The sequence below is a fragment of the Lutra lutra genome, chromosome 12 (assembly GCF_902655055.1).
Source record: "Lutra lutra chromosome 12, mLutLut1.2, whole genome shotgun sequence".
Classification (NCBI taxonomy): domain Eukaryota; kingdom Metazoa; phylum Chordata; class Mammalia; order Carnivora; family Mustelidae; genus Lutra; species Lutra lutra.
The window spans coordinates 85190998-85196997 of NC_062289.1; positions in this window are offsets into that span (position 1 = coordinate 85190998).

Genomic DNA, 6000 nt, shown 5'->3' on the forward strand with positions numbered 1-6000 from the left:
GCAATGAAGGCAGGAAGGGGCGTGGTAAATTTGAAAACGCCGGGTGGTTTGAAGGCTTTTTTCTTTTCTTTCTTTTTTTTTCTTTTTTTTTTAATTTAATTTTATTTTTTCAATGTTCCAGGGTTCATTGTTTATCTTTTTTTTTTTTTTAATAGTCGCCAGAACCGGGCGTCGGATTTCCTCCGAGACGTTCAAGCCACTCACACTCGGTAATGACCTTAGGTCTCCTCTCTGGAGGGTCGGGTGAGCAGCGGCAAGCTGTGCACTCAAAGACTCGGCTCTAATAACAAGCTTTTATTGAAAACACTTAAACCAACGGTTCTCAAATCCCAGCTGCTCTTTTAGAGCGACGTTCAAAATAACCAAATCCTAATCCTGACACAATGAGGGGATTCGGATGAGCCCTTGGAATTGACTTTATGTGAACAGAGAAAATCGAGGTGGTAAAATAAAGTATCGATTTCTTCAACCCGACTGGATGACACTCCGTTGGTTTTGCTTTACTACGTCTCCCCTCTTAAATCCACCAGTATTTAAAGAAAGAGACATGAAGATGTCCATTCACTCACCTCTCATAGGACCTAAGACTGTTCTATTTCTTTTAAATAGGTTTACTTATATGCACTATGTCAGATTAAATAAAACAAAGGGACTTCGCTTCCTTCGGCTGCAAGAATACTAATTTTTTAGGTTACATTTTTGCGTACTTAATGTTTAACTTCTTAGAGTATCCTCCTGAATTTTCTTCTTTGGGAAAAAAAAAATGCAAAGAAAAACTTTCATTCACCATGTTGGAGCAGTAGCTGAGCTCCATTGAGAAAGAGTATTAATTTATTCTTCTAATGATCTAGGCACTAAGAAACTCAATAAAGACTTGCAGGTGGGACAAAGCCGTAATTCTCCCAACTAAGAAAGGAAGCTGCAGGCCTGCCTCAAAGTTAAAGAATAAGCACGTGAAGGGGCCCCTGGGTAGCTCAGAGGGTTAAGCCTCTGCCTTCTGCTCAGGTCATGATCCCAGAGTCCTAGGATCCCCCCCCCCCCCCGCATCGAGCTCTCTGCTCGCCTGCTTCCCCCTCTCTCTCTGCCTGCCTCTCTGCCTACTTGTGATCTCTCTCTGTGTCAAATAAATAAATAAAATCTTAAAAAAAAAAAGTATGTGAAAAGATACTCAACTTCATTAGCCGTCAGGGAGATGCAAATCAAAGCCACAAAGAGATACCACTTCACACCCACTGAAATGGCTAAAATCAAAGAGCTAATTGTGTTGTGAGAATGTGGAGAAATTGGAACCTGAGTATATTGCTGGTGGGACTGCAAAATGGTACAGCTTCTTTGGAAAACAATCTGGCAGTGTCTGAAAATGTTAAACATAGAATTAACTATATGACCCATCAATTCCAGTCCTATGTATAAACCCAGGAGAGATAAAAACATGCCCACAAAACAACAACAACAATGACCAATAACAGCAAAAACCACTTATACATGAATTTTTTAAATTAACATACAATGTCTTATTTGTTTCAGGGGTACAGGTCTGTGATTCATCAGTCTTACACAATTCGTAATACATGAATGTTCACAGCAGCATAATCATAACAGCCAAAAAGTGAAAAGCTATACATATCTATTATTTGATAAATGGATTAAAAATGTGCTTTATCGGGCGCCTGGGTGGCTCAGTGGGTTGGGCCGCTGCCTTCAGCTCAGGTCATGGTCTCCGGGTCCTGGGATCAAGCCCCGCAGAGGCTCTCTGCTCAGTGGGGAGCCTGCTTCCCCCCCCCCCCGCTCTGTATGTGACCTCTGTCTGTCAAATAAATAAATAAAATCTTTAAAAAAAAAATGATGCTAAGTGAAAGAAGCCAGTCACAGAAGGTCACATATTGTTGGTTCCTCTTGTATGAAATGTCCATGAAAGGTAAATACATAGAGACAGGAAGCAGAGTAGTAGTTGCCAGAAGTTGAGGGGGTTAGGGAGAAAGGAAGTGACTGCTATGGGCAATTTCTATTTGGGGTGATGAAAAAAATTTTAAAGTAACCATGGTAGGGGTGCCTGGCTGGCTCTGTCAGTGGATCATGCAACTCTTGATCTCCAGGTTGTGAGTTCAAGCCCCAAATTGAACACAGAGCTTATATTTAAAAACAAAACAAAACAAAAAAAAACCCAACAACAAAAAAGTTAATAAAATCATCCATGGTGATAGTTGCAAAACTCTGTAAATATTTTTTAAAAAAACTATTAACTTGTACTATTTTTTAAATGATATTTATTTATTTATTTATTTATTTGACAGACAGAGATCGCAAGCAAGTGGGGATGCGGAGAGGGAGGAAGCAGGCTCCCTGCTGAGCAGAGAGCCCAAAGCCAGGCTCAATCCCAGGACCCTGAGATCCTGGTTCTTGATTTTAGCTCGGGTCATGGGATCAGGCTCCTCGCTCAGCACCAAGTCTGCTTAAGTTTCTCCCTCTCCCTCTGTCTCTCTCCCCGATCTTGATCTATCAGGTAAGTAAATAAATCTTCAAAAAAAAATTTTTTTGAAGATTAAAAGCTCATGGAAGACCATGTGAGTCTTTTTGCAAAGTTGGTTAGCAACTTGCTACAATAAGCTATTTCTTATTTTGGAAATTTTCAAACATATATTAAGTAAATGGGAGTTTGTGATGAACTCCCATGTATCCATCACCCAGTTTTCACAATTCTCTACCTTCTGTCATTGTCTCATATCCAACACTTGCATCTCTCCACCCACGCCTCACCCACCCTCCCCAAAGGAGTTAAGTCACCTCATTAGATTAGTGCATGACTCTGGTTGCCTAGATATGAGCCAAATAAAAGAACCAGAGACTTGGATCTGGTTTGCTTGTTGTGTTTATCCTTGTCACCTTCACAAATGTAACTATTTTATCCAGTCAATGCAATCCATCTTCTTTGTGGCCGTTGCTTGAATTTCATGACTTAACAAGACCAAAGGGATTCTCTATCATCAATTAACTTGCATTTGCAAATACCGAAGATGTAGACAGGGCATAAAATCTATTAGCTGGTAGAGTGAAAAAAGCATCTTTATTGAAATGCTCAAGCCAGGTCTTATCTGAATCCCAGCTGTCTGATTGACTTCTGCTACAGTAAAAATAGTTTCAACAATACTTACTGCGTTTTAGGGAACTGTCTGTGCAGCTGGAGAGCAGATGGTTCCACGGAATCATTTTGTTTTGGACTCAGACTCTTTTTGGAATTCTGCTGGTGAATTACTTTGCCGACTTGAACATATAACCCTCTTCTACCTTAAGTACCTCCATCTGTAAAATGGAGATAATGGTTATTCACTGGCGGCTTATGTCTTACACTTTGCTGAATGGTAGGAGAATCCTGATACCATAAGTGAAACAGAAAGAGAACTTTAAACTGTTTTCTTTTTTTTTTTTTTTTAGATTTTATTTATTCATTTGACAGACGGAGATCACAAATAGGCAGAGAGGCAGGCAGAGAGAGAGGGGAAGCAGGCTTCCTGCTGAGCAGGGGCTCGATCCCAGCACCCTGGGATCATGACCCAAGCCAAGGGCAGAGGCTTTAACCCACTGAGCCACCCAGGTGCCCCCTTTAAACTGTTTTCGAGAGAAGGAAACAAAAATTGTGGGGCCATTCTATATTTCTCTATAGTAAGTTGGAGCCCTTTATAGGCTTTCCTCCTTCCCCTTGGTCCCCCTGAATAGGCGGAAAGGGAACAGGGTTTTCTTTTCAAGGCTTGGGAAACTGAGCCATGGGAGTGAGCCCTGTTGCTTGAGGCTTAATGAGGCTGTGATGAAAACAGGAAGAGATGCCAAAACTTCTGTGTCCAGACCACGGTTACGCCACTACTCTTCTAATAAAGACGCAGACCTTGTAAAACTAGTTAATTCTTGTACATTAGATCCACATTCACATAGAGCCTCTATGGATACTGCAAATATTATAAGCACTGGGAAAATAATTCATCTACCACAGAAATGTGGAGTTGGTACAATTTCCCCTGGCATTGATATCTCATAACATTTGATGATATTAATTAAGCACGCACTATGTGGTGCCAAGTACCAAAAAGAGGGACACATCCCTCCCTTCATGGAGCTTAAATGGTCATAATAAAATGAAATGTCCGAAGTGGTGCATTGGTGGGGCACCTGGGTGGCTCAAGCAGTTAAACGTGGGACTCTAGATTTTGGCTCAGGTCATGATTCCAGAGTCCTGGGATCGAGCCCCACATCAGGCTCCCTGCTCAGTGGGAGCCTGCTTCTCCCTCTCCCACTCCCCTTGCTTGTGTTCCCTCTCTCACTGTGTCTCTCTCTGTCAAATTAATAAATTATATATATATATATATATATATATATATATATATAATGGACATTATTCCAAATCATTAAATATTTTCTATCCAAAAAAACAATTTGGCCGGGGTGCCTGAGTGGCTCAGTGGATTAAAGCCTCTGCCTTCAACTCAGGTCATGATCCCAGGGTCCCTGCTCGGCAGGGAGCCTGCTTCCCTTCCTCTCTCTCTGCCTGCCTCTCTGCCTGCTTGTGATCTCTGTCTGTCAAATAAATAAATAAAATCTTTTTTTTTTAAAGATTTTATTTATTTATTTGACAGAGAGAGATCACAAGCAGGCAGAGAGGCAGGCAGAGAGAGAGGAGGAAGCAGGCTCCCCGCTGAGCAGAGAGCCCGATGCGGGGCTCGATCCCAGGACCCTGAGATCATGACCTGAGCTGAAGGCAGAGGCTTAACCCACTGAGCCACCCGGGCGCCCCAAAAAATAAATAAAATCTTAAAAAAAAAAGAATATAAACATTTTTAAAAGGAATTATATGCATTGCTAAATTTGTCCAGGGAAACTTCTATCAGTTTGCATTCTTAGCAGTCCTGTAAAGAAAAGTCCTGATTCCCTGCATCTTGATTATTACTTACTTATCAATTTATTTAAATCTTGGTCAATATCGTACCTAAATGATGGCATCTTTTATGTTTTGATTACATTTTTTTTATTTTTGGTAGAGTTGAACATTTTTTCATCAAGTCAAACATTTTAGTTACTATATATTTGAAGGGCAAATGAATCTTATAGTGGATTAAACAAGGCTTCAACCTTGAGTGACTTGAGACTGACTTTTTAAAACTTTATATTAATTATTATTATTATTATTTTAGTGATCTCTACACACAACATGGGCCTCAAACTCACAACCCCAAGGTCAAGAGTCTGATGCTCTTCCAACTGAGCCAGCCAGGTGCCCCAGAAATGAGTCTCGAATATGAAAATGTAGCTTCTGTAACTGTCAAATCTTAAATAACCATAGGGCGTCTGGATGGTTCAGTGGGATAAGCCTCTGCCTTCAGCTCGGGTCATGATCTCAGGGTCCTGGGATCGAGCCCCATATTGGGCTCTGCTCAGCGGGGAGCCTGCTTCCCCCCCTCTCTCTCTGCCTGCCTCTCTACCTACTTGTGATCTCTTTCTGTCAAATAAAAAAATAAAAATCTTTTTTAAAAAATCTTAACTATATTTTCAAATATCTTCTAAAATATCCGTACATCTCTTAAGAGTTTTTTTCTTTTTACTGTCTGATGAGTATATCAGACTTTCATTCTTAATAAATAGAATTCTTCGACCTTGTTAATGGCATTTGCTTCTCCCAGATAATCGGCACCATCAGCAAGTAGCTCAGGGACAGGCTATTCTGGATTCCGTGAACAGTGGGAAAAGTTAAAGAATTAGCAATTCTACTTCTAGGGATATACCCAAAGAATTTAAAATAGGTACTCAAACAAATGCTTGTTCATGTGTGTGAATTGCAGCACTATTCACAGCACCCCCAAAATTTATACAACCCAACTGTTCATCAGTTGATGGATGGATACATAAATTGTGATATACATAGACAATGGAATATTGTTCAGGCATAAAAAGGAATGAAGTACTGATATATGTTACAATGTGGCTGGATCTCAAACTGAAAGAAGCCAGAAAAGT